Source organism: Chiloscyllium punctatum, chromosome 8 (assembly GCF_047496795.1).
Source record: "Chiloscyllium punctatum isolate Juve2018m chromosome 8, sChiPun1.3, whole genome shotgun sequence".
In the NCBI taxonomy this organism is placed as follows: Eukaryota; Metazoa; Chordata; class Chondrichthyes; order Orectolobiformes; family Hemiscylliidae; genus Chiloscyllium; species Chiloscyllium punctatum.
In genome coordinates this window covers 94,087,490-94,108,704 of record NC_092746.1, presented here as the reverse complement: position 1 = coordinate 94,108,704, position 21,215 = coordinate 94,087,490, and the positions used below count along the sequence as shown (strand labels likewise).

Below are 21,215 nucleotides of genomic sequence, written 5' to 3'. Positions count from 1 at the left end.
TGGCCTTGGTGGAGTGGGAGGGGGAGTTGAAGTGTTGAACTACGGGGTGGTTGGGTTGGTTGGTCCGGGTGTCCCAGAGGTGTTCTCTGAAACGTTCCAGAAGTAGGCGGCCTGTCTCCCCAATATAGAGGTGGCCACATCGGGTGCAGCGGATGCAATAGATGATGTGTGTGGAGGTGCAGGTGAATTTGTGGCGGATATGGAAGTATCCCTTGAAGCCTTGGAGGGAAGTAAGGGGGGAGGTGTGGGCACAAGTTTTGCATTTCTTGCAGTTGCAGGGGAAGGTGCCAGGAGTGGAGGTTGGGTTGGTGGGTGGTGTGGAGTTGACGAGGGAGTCACGGAGGGAGTGGTCTTTTCGGAGCGCTGATAGGGGAGGGAAGGGAAATATATCCCTGGTGGTGGGGTCCGTTTGGAGGTGGCGGAAATGACGGCAGATGATACACTGTACATGGAGGTTGGTGGGGTGGTAGGTGAGGAGCAGTGGGGTTCTGTCCTGGTGGCGGTTGGAGGGGCGGGGCTCAAGGGCGGAGGAGCGGGAAGTGGAGGAGATGCAGTGGAGGGCATCGTCGACCATGTCTGGGGGGAAATTGCGGTCCTTGAATAAGGAGGCCATCTGGGTTGTACGGTTTTGGAACTGGTCCTCCTGGGAGCAGATGCGGCAGAGACGAAGGAATTGGGAATATGGGATGGCGTTTTTACAGGGGGCAGGGTGGGAGGAGGTGTAGTCTAAGTAGCTGTGGGAGTCGGTCGGTTTATAGTAAATGTCCGTGTTGATTCGGTCGCCCGAGATAGAAATGGAAAGGTCTAGGAAGGGGAGGGAGGAGTCTGAGACGGTCCAGGTGGATTTGAGGTCGGGGTGGAAGATGTTGGTAAAGTGGATGAACTGTTCAACCTCCTCGTGAGAGCACGAGGCAGCGCCGATACGGTCATCGATATAGCGGAGGAAAAGGTGGGGGGTGGTGCCAGTGTAGCTGTGGAAGATGGACTGTTCCACATATCCTACAAAGAGGCAGGCATAGCTGGGGCCCATGCAGGTGCCCATGGCTACTCCTTTGGTTTGGAGGAAGTGGGAGGATTGGAAAGAGAAGTTGTTCAGGGTGAGGACCAGCTCAGTCAGTCGAAGAAGGGTGTCAGTGGAAGGATACTGGTTGGTACGGCGGGAATGGAAGAAGCGGAGGGCTTTGAGTCCTTCGTGATGGGGAATGGAGGTGTGTAGGGACTGGATGTCCATGGTGAAGATAAGGCATTGGGGACCGGGCAAGCGAAAATTATGGAGGAGGTGGAGGGTGTGGGTGGTGTCCCGAACGTAGGTGGGGAGTTCTTGGACTATGGGGGACAGGACTGTGTCAAGGTATGCAGAGATGGGGCAGGAGCAGGCTGAGACAATGGGTCGGCCGGGGCAGTCAGGTTTGTGGATTTTGGGCAGGAGGTAGAAACGGGTGGTGCGGGGTTGTGGGACTATGAGATTGGAGGCGGTGGATGGGAGATCCCCTGAGGTGATGAGGTTACCTGGCCAGAAAGAAGAATGCCCCCCAATCTATCACATCCATCAGAGAGAGTGCTGGTACTCTTACTTTCAATGCCAAAAAGACTAATGCAGCATGTAGGAAGTTTTACTCTGAGCAGTACTGTTCGGAGGGCTGTGAGAACAGACTGATGAAGATGGAATCCTTTTTTAAGACCCTGAACCTTCCGGGTGTAACTTCAGAGCAGGCGTCCTTTCTGAATGTCCCCCTGACAATCCAGGAAATACAGGAGGTGGTGAGGCAGCTCCAGAGTGGTAAAGTGCCCAGCCCAGATGGACTTCAAAGTGACTTTTACAAGGGGTTTATAGACATGCTGTCCGGGCCACTGTTGGATATGTACAACCAGTCGTACAGTCAGGACAACCTCCCATCCTCTCTGAGAGAAGCAAATATTTCTCTTATTCTCAAGAAAGGAAAAGCCCCAGAGGATTACACTTCGTACAGGCACATAACGTTACTGAATGTGGATTTTAAAATTCTGTCGAAAATTTGTTGTTAATGTTTCAGAGGGTTTGCCTTTCATTGTAAAGGAGGACCAGATAGGTTTAATCAAGGGTCGTAGGTCTACCAATAATATTAGAAGAGTATTAAATATAGTTCAGGTAGGCCAGCAAGGGTCAATTCTGGGCTTGGTCGTCTCCCTGGATGCAGAGAAAATGTTTGACCGGGTGGAGTGGCCGTACCTTTTTTATGCACTGGAGCGGTTTGGTCTTGGAGGGGTTTTTGCCAAGTGGGTGGCAGTGTTATATAGCAACCAGAAAGCAGCGGTTCTAACTAATGGTATAAGGTCGGATAATTTAAGTATCGGTATAGGCAGCCGACAAGGGTGCCCTCTCTTGCCGCTATTATTTACATTGGTGATTGAGCCACTGGCGGAGGCCATCTGGAGGGACCACAATATAACTGCTCTGGAGGTAGAGGCAGGCAGGCATAAGATCACCCTCGATGCAGATGACATTCTTCTCTTTTTAACTGACCCGATGACCTCTGTGCCCCATTTAATATAAGTGATTAATCTATTTGGTTTGATTTCGGGGTATAATATTAATGTTATGAAGAAGAAGGCCATGCCTGTGGGGGATTTACTAGAATCTCCAGTTTTGGGGATGGAACCCGTTTCCCTTTCAGGTGGTCACAGGGAGGTTTCCCGTATTTAGGCATTTTTGTTACCCCGGCCTTTGATCGATTATATAAAGCTAATTTGTGCAGTTGCTAGAGAAAATAAGGCAGGACCTGTGGCGCTGGGAGGATCTTCCGATATCCTGGTTGGGTAGAAAAGCTTTGGTCATAATGAATGTTCTTCCTCGTTTATTATATCCCAAGCGAATTCTCCCTTTGATGCTGCCTAAGCAAACACTACGGAGGCTTCACAGTTGGCTTGGTTCTTTCATCTGGCATCATAGGTGGCCTCTTATTAAGTTGGACTACGTCCGCAGGGGATGGGCTGTTTGGACTTCCTGGACTTTAAGAAATATCAATTGAGTACCTTATTATCCTATGTGGCTGACTGGGCCTGCCAGGACCCGTGATCAATCTGGCTGGACATCGAGGCCTCCCAGGCAGAAAGCCCCGTCATCAATTTGTTGTTTATGGACAAGATGAGGACTGTTATGGACCATTGCTGAAATCTGATTATCCTTAACACAGTTGAAGCATGGAGAATGATGCAGCGTAGTGAGGGCAACTTCCCCTTTCACTCCCATAGTGGGAATGTTAGGATTCCAGCTGGGGTCAATGGACTCTGGCTTTAAGTGCTGGGAGTCTCGAGGAGTCTCCTGTTTGGGAGATTTATTTGACACGGATGTCATGATATCTTTTTGAGTAGCTGAGTCAGAAATATGAGCTATCTAGGAAGGACCTCTTTCATTATTTTCAGGTTAGAGACTTTATATAAAAAAAGACTACATTGATGGTTAGTCCCTATAAGTCAGATATAGAGAGGAGAGTGCTCTGGTCTTTGGGCGCTCTCTTGGGCAGTCCCCTCTTTCACTTGTTAAGAAGTAATGTTTCAAAGGACATTGAGTGGCTATGCAGAACCTGGATTTGGGAATTGAAGGTGGAAATCTCGTCAGAGGTGTGGGAGGATATTTGGGAAAATGTAAGGAAGATTTCCATCTGTAACAGGACGCATGCTATGCAACTGAAGGTATTCCATAGGGCTCATCTGGCACCGGAGCGGCTTGTGAAATTTAAGACCGGAGCATCCCCAATGTGCCCCAAATGTAAAACAGATGTTGGCACTCTTACTCATTGCTTGTGGTCATGCCACAAGCTTCGTAGGTATTGGGATGCTATAGCAAGTGGTTTGGAAGGATTTTGGGAACTGAGGTTAAGTTGGATCGGGTGTCCCTCCTCTTGGGTCTTCCAAATCTCCCCTCTTTGGATGTGCATGGAAAGAAATTGTTTAGTATACTTTCATTCTGTGCAAGGAAGAACATTCTAATGAGCTGGATGTCGGAGAATCCCCCGGGACTCTCGGGGTGGCGTAGATTAGTTTTGGAGCACATCCCTCTGGACTTCCTTATGAGTATGGTGCACCGGAAATTGGAACTGCTTTATAGAACATGGCGACCCTTTCTAAATTATATAGATGCAGACTTGTTGGCTATATTGATCAGGGCCCTTGTGTAGTCATGAGGGCTATGTCTGGCAGTCTGGGGGCCCCGAGGGGGGGAGGTATCTTGAACAAATTACAGGTTTGCTTACTAATGCTCCCAGCGGTGGGAAACTTTGGTGGGATTGCACTGAGTAGTAATTTAACTGAATATAAGGCATTTGGATGGGTATATGAATAGGAATGGTTTGGAGGGATATGGGCAGGGTGCTGGCAGGTGGGACTAGATTGAGTTGGGATATCTGGCCGGCAAGAACGGGTTGGACCGAAGGGTCTGTTTCCATGCTGTACATCTCTATCACTCTATGACTCTATAATTTAAGTTACCTTGGTATAACTTGTTTTTCTTTCTTAGTTATTTATTGAATTGTAGTTTTTGTAGGTTTTTGTGCTCTCTCTCCTCACTGGTTGGTGGAGTATAGTAGTAGTTTGCTTTCTGTTATTGTCATTGTATTATAACATTGTTACACTATTTTGTAGTGATTTTGTAATTTTGTAAAAAATTTAGAATCTTTTTTTCCTCAAACCAGGGTGTGCCTTGTGTAATAATGGCTCTTTCAGTCATCATGAGTTTGCTGGGGGCGGAAGAATCACTTCAGGTGTTTGGCAGAAAATGACCAAGACACAACTTTCAGAACTGGCAAGCAAGCTGAAGTTAGAGTTGCCTGTCTATGAGCAAAGGGGAGATAACTATGACAATTGCCAGGAGTGCAATCAGAATCTTGAAAATTGCTAAAGTTCAATTGCAAACGAAGCAGCTTGAGTTAGAGGCAATGGCAAGAAAAAAATAAAGAGAAAAGGAAATGTAATAGTTTGAATTATGATTAAATGCAGAGGAAAAAGAAAAGGAAAGAACAGCCCTGGAAGAACTAAAAGAAAATGAAAAGATGGAAGAAAGGGAGACAGATAGAGAAACAGAGAGAATAAAGGTAGAAAGAGAGATTTTTTGAACTAATAAGTTGACAATGAAAGAGGAAAGTAAATGAAAGAGCAAAGGTAGAAGGGAAGAGCAGTAAAGAAGAGCAAACCCATCATAGTCAAAGCCTGGTGGGAATCTGTTTGAATAGGTCCAAGCATTATCAAAATTTGATGAGAAGGATGTAGAAACATTTTTCATTTCATTCGACAAAGTGGCTAAACAAATGAAATAGCTGGTGACCATGTGGGTATTGTTGAATCAAACGAAATTGGTACGTAGAACTAATGAAGTATTTGCACCACGATCAGATGAGGAAACTGGAGAGTGTAAGGAGGTGAAAAAAGCCATCTTAAGTGCATATGGATTAGTGCCAGAAACCTACAGACAACATTTTAGGAATTTAAGGGGGGAACTTGATCGAACATACGTAGAATTTGAAAAGATCAAACAAAGTAACTTTGGTAAGTGGATAAGCACATTGAAAATAGATCGGATGTATGATGCTCTTAGAGAGACTGTTATTTTGGCGGAGTTCAAAAATTCAATTCTTGAAATAGTGAGAACTTGTGGAAGAGTGGTGAGCTAAGACTGCAAGACTGGCACCAGAAGTAGCAGGTGATTTTGAGCTGGTTCATAAATCAAAGTTTGGCTTCTGAATTCAATTTCAATTTGTGAGGCAAAGGAATTGGGGAAAAGAGAATTACTCTGGTAATAAAGGAAAAGGAGATCTCATTGAAAATACTAAAGATAGTTTAGCATAGGGTAAAAAGGAAACCCATGAGGGGGAAAATAAGTAAACACCCTCAGGTGTTTTCACTGAAATTAATTAAAATGGATAAGTCAGAATTCAGAGATCACATATCTAGACGATGTATCAAATTCTAGGGAAAGATTAAATAGAGCGGGTGAGTTGGCTGGACAGCATTTTAAAATAGCACAGTATGTTCTGAAGCAGGAAGCAGACAAGAAATCAAGAAATCGTAGATTCGCAGGCGGAGATAAAAGTGTTAGTTTTACAAAGTGGTAGGTGAACATTTAAAGGCAAGGCTTAGTGGGCCTTATCAAATCAAAAGGAAATTGAGTGAGGTAAATTGTTTGATAAGAACACCAGATAGAAAGAAAACTCAAAGTATATCACATGAATATGCATAAATGGTATTTTGATAGGTAAGAAAGAAGAACATGGGACATGTTACAACTTGGAGTAAAAACCAAATTCAAATAAATTTGATTTAATATTCCTCATGAAATTGGATAGTGAGGACGTTGTCAAAAATTGGGATAAATTATTGAGTTACAATCTAGAGGAAAATCAAAATGACCTGAAAGAGTTATTACAATTACATGGAAAGATATGTGGGAATAAGCTGGGAAGTACTAACGTGATTACACATGATGCAGATATAGGAAATGCTGATCCAATTAAGCAACATCCTTATAGATACAACTCTTGAAAATTTGCACAGATTCAATAAGAGATTAAAAGCATGCTCAATGCCAATATAATCTAAGTGAGTTGCAGTGAATGGAGCTCACCCATAGCGATGATGCCAAAACCAGATGGAACCAAATGTTGATTACTGCACGGTCAATGCAGTTCTGAAAACTGAAAGAATTGTGGATGCTGTAAATCAGAAACAAAAACAGAAGTTGCTGGAAAGATTTAACAGGTCTGGCAGCAGAGCTGGGAAGAGAAATCAGAGTTAACATTTCAGATCTGGTGACCCTCCCCCATAACTGCAGTTACAAAATCTGATTGATAACCTATTCCATGGCTGGAAGACTATATTGAGAAGGTGGAACAAGCAACATATATTTCTAAGCTGGACTTACTTGGAGGATATTGGTAAGTACCTTTATCCGAGATAGCAAAAGAAATTTTTGTGATAGCGAAAGGACTTTACTGGTTTAAAGTTATGTTGTTTGGTCTAAAAAATGCACCAGCTACATTTCAAAGACTAACAAATAAATTCATTTTGGGGTTACCCAATAGTATGGTGTACATAGATGATCTGGTGATTTTTAATCACACGTGGAAGAAGTATTTGAAGCATCTATCAGAATTGTTTGACCAACTTCAGAAGGCAGGCTTGGTGATAAACCTGGCTAAGCATGACTTCACAACAGCCAAAGTCATGTTCCTAGGCCATATCACTGGGCATGGACAAATGGTCCCACGGAATGTGAAAATAAAGGTTTTTGAGGAGGAGTTTCCCATTCCATTGACAAAGAGGGAAGTTCCAGGATTCCTGGGATTGAGTGTTTTTTTTTATCAAAAACTCAAAGAACAAAGAACAAAGAACAAGACAGCACAGGAACAGGCCCTTTGGCCCTCCAAGCCTGCAGCAACACATTTTGCCCTTCTATACTAAAACCATCTTCACTTACAGGATCCGTATCTCTCTATTCCCTTCCTATTTGTGCATTTGTCCAGGTGCTTCTTGAATGCTGCTATTGTGTCTGCTTCTACCACCTCCTCTGGCAGCACGTTCCAGGCACTTACCACCCTTTGTGAGAAAACTTGCTTTGCACATCTCTTTTAAATGTCGTCCCCCCCACCCCCCACACCTTGAAATTGTGTCACCTAGTAATGCAGGAGAAAGTGAGAACTGCAGATGCTGGAGATCAGAGCTGAAAAATGTGTTGCTGGAAAAGCGCAGCAGATCAGGCAACATCCAAGGAGCAGGAGAATCGGCGTTTTGGGCATAAGCCCTTCTTCAGTGCCTAGTAATGCACCCCTCCACCCTGGGAAAAAAGCTTCATACTTTCCACTCTATCCATGCTATTCATAACCTTATAAACTTCTATCAGGTCAACTCTCAACCTCCTGTGTTTCAATGAAAACAAACAGTCTATCCAACTTCTCTTCATAGTTAAAATTCCTGATATCAGGTAACATCCTGATAAACCTTCCCTATACCCTCTGCAAGCATCCACAACCCTCTGGTTGTATGGTGACCAGAACTGTACACAAGTATTCCAAGTGCCACCTAACTAAAGTTCTATAAAGCTACAGCATAACTAGCCTATCTTTATACTCAACGCCCCTTCCAATGAGGGCAAGAATGCCATAGGCCTTTTTTACTACCATATCTACCTGTGCTGTCACCTTCAGTGATCTGTGGACCTGGGTTCTATCATTCACTCAGAGAAAGTGAGGACAGCAGATGCTGGAGAGTCAGATTCAACAGTGTGGTGCTGGAAAAGCATAGCAGTCAGGCAGCATCCGAGAAGCAGGAGAATCAACGTTTCAGGCAAAAGCCCTTCATGAGGAATGAATGAATTCCTGTTGAAGGGCCTATGCCTAAGACATCGACTCTCCTGTTGCTCGGATGCTACCTGACCTGCTGTGCATTTCCAGCACCACACTCTCGACTTCTACCATTCAGTGTATAATTTCCATCTGTACTTGACCTTTCAAAATGCATCATCTCATATCTGTCCAGATTAAACTCCATCTACATTTTTTTTGCCCATGCCTCCAACTGATCTATGTCCTGCTGTGTCCTCTAACAATCCTCCTCACTATCCACACCTCCACCAACCTTTGTATCAAGCACAAATTTACTAATCAGACCAACCACGATTTCCTCCAAATCATTCCTGTAGACCATGTACAGCAGATGTCCCAGCACTGATCCCTGTGGAACACCACTAGTCATAACCGTGCATTTCAAAAAGCATCCTTCAACCGTTATCCTCTGTCTCCTATAACCAAGCTAGTTCTGTAACCAAAGTCACTTTGCTCACAAGCTGTTGGCATTCAGATTTCTTTCTGAATCAGGTATGGATGCTGATTTCTTTTTATCTGAGGAAGCTGGGGGGAGATTCTGGATCCTCCGTTAAAAATTCTTTGTCACAATGAAGACTTCAGGAACTATTGACTTATGGTGATGTGCTCTTCCGTGAGATTATAACTCACAAACTTTGATGAGACAGGTTTCAGATACAGAAAGAAAAGGATAAAGCTTCAGGCAAGAAATCTTTATGACAGTCTGTTTTCAAATCCAATAACATGTACAAACTGGGTCATGTAATCTCCCTCTGAAAATATTTTAGTCTTAGTGACTTCAGTCCTTTGTAATTACAGCATCCTTTACTTTGCAAATGTTGTTTCTGAGAAGTCTAAGATGCAGTCATGTATCCATCAATGATGTTTTTAATATTTCTGATTGCATAAGTTCATAACAAACTGAACACAATGCTGTCACATTACCATGCGTTCTTTGTTGGAGTCAGTATGTGAAGTTTGGTACACACTTCTGAGATTTTTCCATCAGGATGTGCACTATCTTCCCTGACAGGATGAAGAAAGAATGGTTTATGAGTAGCTTGGTTTTCCTCACCTAGTCTAATATTATTCACATCTTAGGGTCATAGAGATGTACAGCATGGAAACAGACCCTTCAGTCCAACCCGTCCATGACATCTTCTTTTCTCAGTGATTCTTTCTTCTCAAATGCATCTGCTATAGAAGTGTGCTTCATGCCTCAGTGGCAGAACTGGCTACTTGATCTGATAATGTGAGAGAGAATTGTGGGCATTTCAGTCTGTTCAGCTTGTGTGCTCACAAATGTAATAAAGGGTTAGGAACTTGTCATTTGGGGTATCACTTGCCTCTCATTTTTGAAGACCTTATCAGATTGTTGAGTCTTTTTTTGCAAGAGTCACACATCCCTCTAGTCTGTTCAAAGCTGTTGACCTCTATCACCACCTCTATCCAAGCTCTGTTTGTATCTGAAGTGGTGTTTAGTCTTCCAGATGCTGGGAACCAGACCCCTTGCCTGTCTGCCACAGTCTGGTTAAAGCCTTGGGGGTTGGGGCAGAGGGAGGGGAGGTAATTGGAGAAAGTTATTACTGCCCATGAATGGTTACTATACCTGCATCAGTCCTCTAAGCACCCTGTTGCTCCATCTCATCAGTCTACGGCATGTCCAATCATGACTGTCATTTATCTTTTCAAATGATTCTTGCTTATTGAATTTACATTCCAGGCTGCAATGAATGTCACTAATTGGGCTCCAAACATGCCTCTCAACCAAATCAGTTCCTCATATTTGAAATTCATACTATTCATCCTGATTTCTGAGTTCTGAGGAAGGACCACTGGAGCTGCAACGCTAATTCTGCTTTCTCTCCACAGGTGCTGCCAGACCTGCTGGGCTTTTTCAGTGATTTCTGTTTTTGATTCATCCTGATTTAAAGTGGGATCTGGATCCAGAAATGATTCAGGGGTCAGACTCCCAACCCCAAACTGAAAATTCAACCTGTCAGCTGTAAGTACAGTCGGCCTATCTAATTCTTCATCATTAGCAATTTTTAACACATCCAGTACATCAACTGCATTCTCTTTTGTTATGACTTTAGCAGCATCTTCACCCTTGATAAAGACTGATGCAAAGTATTCACTTAGTAGTCTTTCATTCATGCCCCTACCTCAATGTGTAAATCTCCTTTGTTGGTCACTGCTCAGCCCCATTCTTCTTCTTGTCACATGTTTAATACTTATATGCCTATAGAGGACTTTTGAATTCCCTTTTTTAATGTTAGCTGTTTCTCTTTCCTCCCTCAACCTGTCATATTCAGCCTAGTTCTGAATTGTGTGATTCATCTGACATCCGCCATTATGCTCTTTTCCCATTCCATTCTATTCTCTATCTCTTGCATCAGTTTCTTTTTGCCTACCTTTCTCCCAAGTGAGGATGTTTCTTGATTGTAGAGTTAGTGATTGTAATGAGGTCAGCCAGATGAACCTCATATTTTATGAGTTCCCTGACTGGGACTGTTAACCTGTCCAGCCAGGGAGCCCTGGCCGACAGGAGTGCCAAAGATTCTGGGTTGAGAGTGTCGTGCTGGAAAAGCACAGCAGGTCAGGCAGCATCCAAGGAGCAGGAGCATCGATGTGTCAGGCATAAGCCCTTCCTCAGGAATGAGGCTTATCAGAGGTTCTGCTCATTCTCAGGGCTGGCTCTGAGGAAGCTGGATCAGTGTCAAGTACTATGCACTATAAATAAAGGGTAACTTGGTGACGGAATATCAGCCTCTGTGGAGTTATTTCAGTAGCCAAATTATTTCCTGCTTGAAGGTTGCCTATTGTTCAGTTACAGATATGCCTCATAATCTTTCATTCCAATTTAAATGGGCCAGGTCCTTTCTCACTCCACTAAAGTTGGACTACCCCCAATTAACATAGAACATAGAACATAGAACAATACAGCGCAAAACAGGCCCTTCAGCCCTCAATGTTGCGCCAACCTGTGAACTATTCTCAGCTCGTCCCCTACACTATCCCAATATCATCCATGTGCTTATCTCAGGATTGTTTAAATCTCCATAATGTGGCTGAGTTGACGACATGAGCAGATAGGGCATTCCACACCCTTACGACTCTCTGTGTAAAGAACTTGCCTCTGACATCTGTCTTAAATCTATCATCTCTCAATTTGTAGTTGTGCCCTCTCATACAAAAGCTGACATCATCATCCTAGGAAAAAGTCTTTCACTGTCTACCCTATCTAATCCTCTGATCATCTTGTATGTCTCTATCAAATCCCCCCTTAGCCTTCTTCTTCCAATGAGAACAAACCCAAGTCTCTCAGTGTTCTCTCATAAGACCTACCCTCCAGACCAGGCAACGTCCTGGTAAATCACCTCTGCACCTTTTCCAATGCTTCCACATCCTTACTGTAATGGAGCGACCAGAATTGTACACAATATTCCAAGTGTGGCCGCACCAGCGTTTTGTATAGTTGCAGCATGATATTGCAGTTCTGGAACTCAATCCCTCAACACACCATATGCCTTCTTAATAGCACTACCACCTGGGTGGCAACTTTCAGGGATCTTGCACATGGAGTCCAAGATCCCTCTGCACATCCACACCACCAAGAACCTTTCCATTGACCAAGTACTCTGTTATCCTGTTATTCTTCCCAAAGTGCATCACCTCACATTTAGCTGCATTGTACTCCATTTGCCACCTCTCAGCCCAATTCTGCAGTTTATCCAAGTCCCCCTACAACCTGTAATATTCTTCCAAACTGGCCACCACTCCACCGACTTTAGTATCATCTGCAAATTTACTAATCCATCCACCTATGCCTGCGTCTAAGTCATTTATGAAAATGACAAACAGCAGTGGTCCCAAAACAGACCCTTGTGGCACACCACTAGTAACTGGACTCCAGACTGAATATTTTCCATCAACCATCACTCACTGCCTTCTTCCAGAAGCCAGTTTCTAATCCAAACTGCTAAATCAACCTCACTTCCATGCCTCTGCATTTTCTCCATCAGCCTACCATGTGGAACCTTATCAAAGACTTTACTGAAGTCCAAGTATACCACATTAACTGCCCTACCCTCATCTACATGCTTGGTCACCTTCTCAAAAAACTCAATGAGGTTTGCGAGACACGACCTGCCCTTGACGAAACCACATTGACTATCTGAAATCAAATTTAGCTTGCTAGATGATTATAAATCTTATCTCTCATAATCCTTTCCAAAACCTTTCCTACAACAGAAGTAAGGCCCACTGGTCTATAATTATCTGGGTTATCTCTGCTGCCCTTCTTGAATAAGGGCACAACATTTGCAATCCTCTAGTCCCTCAGGTACTAAACCCGTAGACAACGATGACTCAAATATCAAAGCCAAAGGCTCTGCTATCTCCTCCCTAGCTTCCCAGAGAATCCTCGGATAAATCCCATCCGGCCCAGGGGACTTGTCTACTTTCACTCCTTCTAGAATTGATAACACCTGTGTGTAACTAACCTCAATCCTTTCTAGTCTAATGTCACATACCTCATTCTTCTCCTCTACAATACCCTCCTTTTCCTGAGTGAACACCGGTGAGAAATGTTCATTTAGCACCTCTCCGATCTCTACAGGGTCCACACTCAACTTCCCATTTCTGTCTTTGACTGGCCCTATTCCTACCCTAATCATCCTTTTATTCCTCACATACATATAGAAAGCTTTCGGGTTCTCCTTTATTCTATTTACTAAAGACTGCTCGTGTCCTCTCTTTGCTCTTCTTAACTCTCTCTTTAAATCCTTCCTAACTGATCTGTAACTCTTCATCGCCTCATCTGTATCATCTTGCCTCATCAACACATAAGCCTCTTTCTTCTTCTTAACAAGAGATGCAATTTCGGTAGTAAACCACAGTTCCCTTCCTGACAGGGACATACCTATCAAGGACAAGTAATACCTATTCCTTAAACCAGCTCCACATTTCGCTTGTCTGCATCCCCTGCATTTTGCTACCCCATTCTATGCATCCTAATTCTTGCTTAATCGCATTATAATTGTCCTTGCCCCATTGATAACTCTTGACCTCTGGCACGTACTGATCCCTTTCCATTGCTAAATAAACAGAACTGAATTATGGTCACTCTCTCCAAAGTGCTCACCTACAACTAAATCAAGCACCTGGCCTGGTTCATTACCAAGCACCAGATCCAGTGTGGCCTCCCCACTTGTTGGCCCTTCAACATACTGTGTCAGGAAACCCTCCTGTACACATTGGACAGAAACTGATCCATCCGACATACTAGAGCTATAACATTTCCAATCAATGTTGGGGAAGTTAAAGTCCCCCATAATGACCACCCTGTTCCTTTCACTCCTACCCAGAATAATGTTTCTAATCCTCTCTTCCACCTCCCTGGAACTCTGCGGAGGCCTATAAAAAACTCCAAGAAGTGTGACCTCTCCTCTCCTGTTTCTAACCTCAGCCCACACTACCTCAGTAGATGAGTCCTCATCAAAAGCTCTCTCAGCCACCGTTATACTATCTTTGACTAACAAGGCCACACCTCCCCTTCTTTTACCACCTTGCCTGTTTTTAATGAAAGATCTAAACCCTGAACCCGCAACATCCATTCCTCACCATGCCCTATCTATGTCTCCAAAAGGCCACAACATCAAAGTCCCAGGTATCTATCCATGCTGCAAGCTCACCTACCTTATTTCGGATACTTCTGACGTTGAAGTAGACACACTTCAAACCACTTCGCTGTCTGCCAGCACATTCCTGTGGCCCTGAAATCCTATCCCTGGCCTTCCTGTTCTCATCCTCCTGTGCACTGCAGTTACACCTCTGGTTCCCCTCCCCCTGCTGAGCTAATTTAAACCCATCCAAATAGCACCAGCAAATTTCCCACCCAGGATATTAGTACCTCTCTAGTTCAAGTGAAGACCGTCTTGTTTGTACAAGTCCCACCTTCTCCCGAATGAGCCCCAATTTTCCAAAAACCTGAAACCCTCCCTCCTGCACCATCCTTGCAGCCACGTGTTTAGCTGATATCTCTCCCTATTCCTTGCCTCGCTATCACGTGGCACAGGTAACAAACCATAGATAACAACTCTGATTGTTCTAGCTCTCAGCTTCCACCCTAGCGCCCTGAAATCCTGCCTTACATCTCTATTCCTCCTTCTACCTATGTCATTGGTACCTACATGGACAATGACTTGAGGCTGGTCATCCTCTCCCTTCAGGCCCCCAGAGACACAATCCGAGACATCACAGACCCTGACACCGAGGAAGCAACACATCAACCGCGAGTCTCGTTCATTCCCTACAAATCTTCTAACTGAGCCTGTAACTATTGAATCCCCAATGACTAACACTCTCATCCTTTCCCTCCTTCCCTTCTGTGCAACAGAGACAGGCTCTGTGCCAGAGACATGGGCCCCACTGTTTGCCCCTGGTAAGTCGTCCCCCTCAATAGTATCCAAAACGGTATACGTGTTTTTCAGGGGAACGACCACAGGGGATCCCTCCACTGACTGTCTTTTCCCATTTCGAACTGTCACCCTGCTTTCTTGTTGCCTAGGAGTAACTACTTCCCTGTAACTCCTATCTATCACAGCCTCTGCCTCCCAAATGATCTAAGGTTCATCCAGCTCCAGCTCCAGTTCCCTAACACAGTCTTGGAGGAGCGAGAGTTGGGTGCACTTACAAGATGTACTTGGATGGGACACTATTGGCATCCCTGACCTCAAACATCATGCAGGAGAAACGTTGCTCTCCCTGCACTGCCATCCCTTCTAGTCCCCTAGTCACAAAGTAAGAAAGAAATGCTTACCTGATACATCCCTGGTCTTTAAGGTTAGAGGCGATGGTTGGGTGGGAGGCCTCACAAAGGTAGGGTCTCGGTTTGAGAAGACACTGACTTATATAGCAGAACAGAAATAAAAATAAGAAGTCCCTCCTTTCGCAGAAACCCTCTGCTCTCTGACTTCAAGTTTAAAAGCACAAATCAGTGACTCACCGCTCCAGGCAGGCCCCTGGTGCAAGCTCCCAACCTTCAAGTTGCTGCTGCGCTGCCGCTGAAAAACAGAAATGGAGGACTCCAGCGTTCATGGTAAGTTTTTAAAGGCTCAAATCAGTGACTCACCGCTCCCGGCAGACTCCTGGTGCAAACTCCCACCCTTCAAGGTGCTGCTGCTACTACCACTGAAAAACAGAAAAAAACATTAAGTTTTTGTACTCTGTATTACTCCTTGTCCTTTTCCATAATCAAACTGAAGCTTATTATACAATGACCCTTATCCCCTAAATGTTTCCCACTGACATCGGATTGACTCAAGCCACTTTATTTGGGGCAGAGTAGGGCGGCATAGTGGCTCAGTTTCTCACAGCATCAGGAACCCAGATTCGATTCCAACCTTGGGTGACTGTCTGTGTGGAGTTTGCATGCTTTCCCAATGACTGCATGTGCTTCTGTCAGGTGCTCTGGTTTCCTCCCACAGTCTAAAGATGTTCAGCTTGAGTGGGTTGGCTATTATAAATTGCCCAGTAGTGTCAGGGATGTGTAGGTTAAAGGGGTTAACCATAGGAAATGCTAGGTTAGGGAGATAGGGCAGTGGAGGGAGGGGGGGGGGGGGAAGCTGGATCTTGGTGGGAGGCTCTTTGGAGGGTGTGATTAGCTGCTTAGCTTCTTTCTGCATCTTAGGGATTCTATGATTCTATTCTTTCCCATAATTAGATCCCAAAAAACCTCCTTCCCAATGAACTGAAAACATACTGATGTCAAAAATTATTGTGAACACATGACAGTCTCGAAACTGTTGGCCCTCTCTGCTCTTTACACTATTATTGGTTGCTCTCTCAAGAGAAATCTGAGTAGAAATTCGACAGATGTTTTCAAAATCTTAATCTGGTCAGAGCAGATTGAGTGAAGCTGTTCCAGTGGCAGAAGGATTAAGCACCAGAAGAGGCTTCCATAGAAGGCAAATCGTAAAAAGAATCAAATTCCAATGCAATTTCACCTGAATCAAAATTAAGCAAGTAAGTACATGAATACAGGAAATGCTGCAGAACCAGGTGTGAAAGCAGCCCATCCTGCCTCCAATTTTAGGTTATTTTCTGGTAAATCTAGGCCAGTGAGTTAATGACCTTAGTTAGCATTGTTTTTCTGCTATGAGGCACAATTTATGTTCAGTATAGGTTATTTATCTGACATTCTCCTTAACTTTAGCAACATCTTGAATATGGAACAAGGTTGTTCAAGCATTTAATTTCAGTGTTTAAAAATCACAATTCCTTTCTGGAAAGCACTGATTTTTGATATGGTCTAATTTCTTGGCCACACCTAGAATATTGTGAGCAGTTTTGCTCTTCTTATCTCAGGAGGGAAGTTCTTGCTATAGAAGGAGTGCATCAAAGGTTTACCATGAGTCCTGGGATGGCAGACCTGACATATAGGAGAGATTGAGTTGATTAGGAATGTATTCACTGGAGTTTAGAAAAATGATGGGGGATCTTATAGAAACTTATAAGAATCTAACAGGACTAGACAGGTTAGATGCAGAAAGGATGTTTCCAATGGTGGGGAAGTCCAGAGCCAGGGATCATATGTTATGGATAAAGGGTAAACCTTTTAGGACTGAGATGAGGAGAAATTTCTTCACCCAGAAAGTGATGAGCCTGTGGAATTAATTATAACAGAAAGTGGTTGAGGCCAAAACAAAATGAGCTTTCGATAAGGAAGTCAATATAGCTTAAATGGATCAAGGGATATGAGAGGAGGTTATTGAACTTAATGATCAGCCATGATCATTGTGAATGGTGGAGCAATCTCAAGGGGTTGAATGGCCTACCCTTGCTCCTACCTTCACTATTTCTATATTTCTATTTCTTATTTCTGGTTCACGTACCTATTCTTCATATGTGAGCCTCAATGTATCTGTGTGACAGTGCTGAAACTTATATTTCTGAGGCTAAGCCCAAAGAGTTCAAGAACCTCCCAGAGACTTGAACACATGATGCAAATTTACGCTCTAATGCTGACAAGTGCACATAGTGTCACAGGATTAATTGTGAAAATGAAACAGCATATACCTTCCCATATGAATATAACTGCTGATGATACCACTTGATGATGAACCAGTAGAGTTCTCCCCAGTGTCTTGGTCAACATTTATCCCTCAACCAACATCAATGAAATAGATTATATTGTCAATTATTTGAATTCAGTTTTGGAGACATTGTAATGCTTAACTTGGCTGTAGTTTCTCCCCACAATATGACAGGAATTAAACACCCATGGGTCTTCATTTTTGGGACATTGTTAGAATACATAAGGCATCGAGTCAATTAAAGTTCTTTCTTCAATTCTCAAGAGAGTTTTAGCAATGACATTTATTAAAGCCAGTTTATGTAGGCTAACTCCATTCTCACCCTACTGAAGTTGGTCTTTCACTTCATTCTAAATTATTGCCCTTGCACATGGCACTTTCAGTTGTGATCACAATGTTAGCAATCAAAAGAAGAGCGGTCTTGCTGGTTCAATTCTCCATTCCTAACCTGGTAGGATCAAGTGTGAAGCATGAAGAATATATTAGCATTCAAACTACTGCCTACCTAAGATCAACTCAATACAGATGTGGAGTGAACGGTGTAAAAGTTGAAGGAAGGTACCTGAGGAAGCTTGCCAAGAGCAATAGATCACCATGATTCAGAGCAGTTTACTTTTCATTTGAAGTCTAATTTTAACTGTTGATGACACTTAGGATCCTACAGAATACAGCACTCTGCAGACAGTTGGACAATTGAGGGATTTGGATTGTTTGAAATATAAACTGATACACTCAGACATGTCAGTAGAAAAAACACTAAGGAAGAAGGACTCAAATACTGATTTGTGCTATTTTTCACTCATATACAGATTATTTCATGTAATAAACATAAATCATTGGTGTCTGCATAAATAAAAATGGTACATGGAGTCATAGCTTCACAGAGACGTACAGCATAGAAACAGACCCTTCGGTCCAACTTGTCCATGCTGACCAGATACTTAAATTAATCTAGTCCCATTTGCCAGTACTTGGCTCATATCCTTCTAAAAATTTGCTATTCATAGATCCATCCAGATTCTTTTTAAATGTTGCAATTGTACCAGCCTCCACCAATTCCTCTGGCAGCTCATTCCAGACACGCACCACCCTTTGGGTGAGAACATTGCCCCTTAGGTCCCTTTTAAATATTTCCCCCCTCACCCTAAACCTATGTCCCAGTCTATTCATCCTCTCTCCCTGTAGCTCAAATCCTCCAACCCCTGGCAACATCCCTGTCAATCTTTCCTGAACCCATGATTTGGAGATGCCGGTGTTGGACTGAGGTGTACAAAGTTAAAAATCACACAACACCAGGCTATAGTCCACCAGGTTTAATTGGAAGCACACTAGCTTTCGGAGTGCTGCTCCTTCATCAGGTGATTGTGGAGGACACAATTGTAAGGCACAGAATTTAGAGCAAAAATTTACAATGTGATGTAATTGAAATTATACATTGAAAAAGACCTTGATTGTCTGCTGAGTTTTTCATCTGTTCGAATACCATGATAGTTTCACTTCTTTCATGTGTAAATCACAAAACCTTTTTTTAAAAGCTGCATTCTCAGGTTAGCTGTAACAATTGGTGTTAGCTAGACAATATGTTGAAGGTATCACAATTACCTGATGAAGGAGCAGCGCTCCGAAAGCTAGTGCACTTACAATTAAACCTGTTGGGCTGTAACCTGGTGTTGTGTGATTTTTAACTTTCCTGAACCCTTTCAAGTTTCACAACAACCTTCCATTAGGAAGGAGATCAGAATTACACACAATATTCTAAGAGCGGCTTAACCAATGTCCCGTACAGCCGCACAGCCAAAATCTTTGAGAAAGTAACAGCAGTACCGGAGTATTTCATTTTTGTAATTCTTTAAAACACTGCATGAGTCACATATTAAATGCAGCAAGTGCTCTAATTAATATGCAATTGGTCATCTGTGACAGTGAGTGAGACAAATCCAAGTATTAAAAGTTTAGCTCTGTATGATCCATTAGTAGGCCCAGCTGATTGATCATCCATCAATGGTACTGTACAGTTGTATAGCCTGACTTACTCATACCATATTACCAGAGAAAAAAAATTAATCTGTATCTTATTCCTCCTAAGCCATCTGGCTCCTATCAATTAGCTTTGTCCTACACAGGTGATCTTCAGTGTTGTTGGTATTGTTTTTGCTTTGTCATTTTAGCTGTCATTGCCATCTGTTCCTTACACGTCTCTTCTGGCTGGCATATGAGGAAGCTCGTATCCATAATCCTCATGAAAACCACACTTCACTTCTAGATGCTGATACTTATCAGGGAAAGGCATTTTCACTGGTTTGGGCAATTCTCAGGAAGGAAGGCATTCACATATCCAAGCATTTTCTGTCTTGTGAGAAAGCTGAAAACTGAAGAGACACCCAATGTTCCATTTCAAAGATATTAGCCAGCATGACATGATTCTGGTAAAACATTGATTCTGATTTAACTGATGGCAGAGAAGAATAGTGTAAACTCATTGGCAAGAAATGCCACAAGCATACGTGATAATCTTTTCATCATGCAGCGTCTGGGGCAGAACCTGTTTCTCAGATTTCTCTTTCAAGCAGCGAATGTATATTGTACCGAAACTACCTCAAATCCAAAAGATTTCATTTTCTCCATGTCCATCATTTTACGCAGACTGAAGGTTTAGATTAGATTACTTACAGTGTGGAAACAGGCCCATAGGCCCAACAAGTCCACACCGCCCCGCCGAAGCGCAACCCACCCATACCCCTACATCTACCCCTTACCTAACGCTACGGACAATTTAGCATGGCCAATTCACCTGCCCTGCACATCTTTGGACTGTGGGAGGAAACCGGAGCACCCGGAGGAAACCCACGCAGACACGGGGAGAATGTGCAAACTCCACACAGTCAGTCGCCTGAGGCGGGAATTGAACCCGGGTCTCTGGCGCTGTGAGGCAGCAGTGCTAACCACTGTGCCACAGGTTAATTGCCAAATATCTGGCAGTGAACAAAAGAAAGAATTGTATGGCTTCCATAGCTTAGGTTTATTTCAGTTAGTAAGCACTAATGACATAAATAGTATTATCAATACTGGTTTGACATATTCCTGCATGACCTCATGTTTCCAATTGCCCTAATCCATATTTGTGGCTTCAATTGTCTACAATACTCATCCATGTGGTACTTTGCCTTCCCACATCAATTAAAAAGTGAACAAACGGTTTATTAGCTGACTCTTGACTCTCAGTCAGCCTTTTCCAATTTCTAATTTTCATATAGCTATGCTTCTTCAATAGTATTAGGGCTGAACAGTAACAAATGAAATTTAATCCTGCAAAGTGTGAGGTTGTACATGAACAAGGCATGTTGAATGGTAGGATCCTAAAGGTACAGAGGATCAGAGGGACCTTGCTGTGCATGTCCATAGATCTTTAAAGGCAGGTACATTGGGTGGTTACAAAGGCATATGGGATACATGTTTTTATTCACTAAGGCATTGAATACTCGAGCAAGGATGTAACGATGGAGTTACATATGACTTTAATTAGACCACAGCTGGAGTACTATGTACAGTTGTGGTTGTATAGGAACCTTGTGATTGAACTAGAGAGAGTGCGAAGAGATTCTGGGCGGCACGGTGGCACAGTGGTTAGCACTGCTGCCTCACAGCACCAGGGTCCCAGGTTCAATTCCCGCCTCAGGCGACTGACTGTGTGGAGCTTGCACATTCTCCCCTTGTCTGCGTGGGTTTCCTCCGGGTGCTCCGGTTTCCTCCCACAATCCAAAGATGTGCAGATCAGGTGAATTGGCCA

At 43.4% G+C, this 21,215-nt stretch overlaps 1 long non-coding RNA gene across 2 annotated transcripts in view; it reads right to left on the bottom strand.

Annotated features, from left to right (window-relative positions):
* LOC140480766 (uncharacterized) overlaps nt 1-21,215 on the bottom strand; it is a 46,271-nt gene that overhangs the window by 21,978 nt on the left and 3,078 nt on the right. For both annotated transcript variants that reach the window (XR_011961400.1, XR_011961399.1), the window contains exons 2-3: nt 15,340-15,524; nt 6,596-6,683 (exon numbers count right to left, since the gene is read on the bottom strand). This is a non-coding gene — a long non-coding RNA (uncharacterized lncRNA). The remainder of the gene's footprint in view (nt 1-6,595; nt 6,684-15,339; nt 15,525-21,215) is intronic.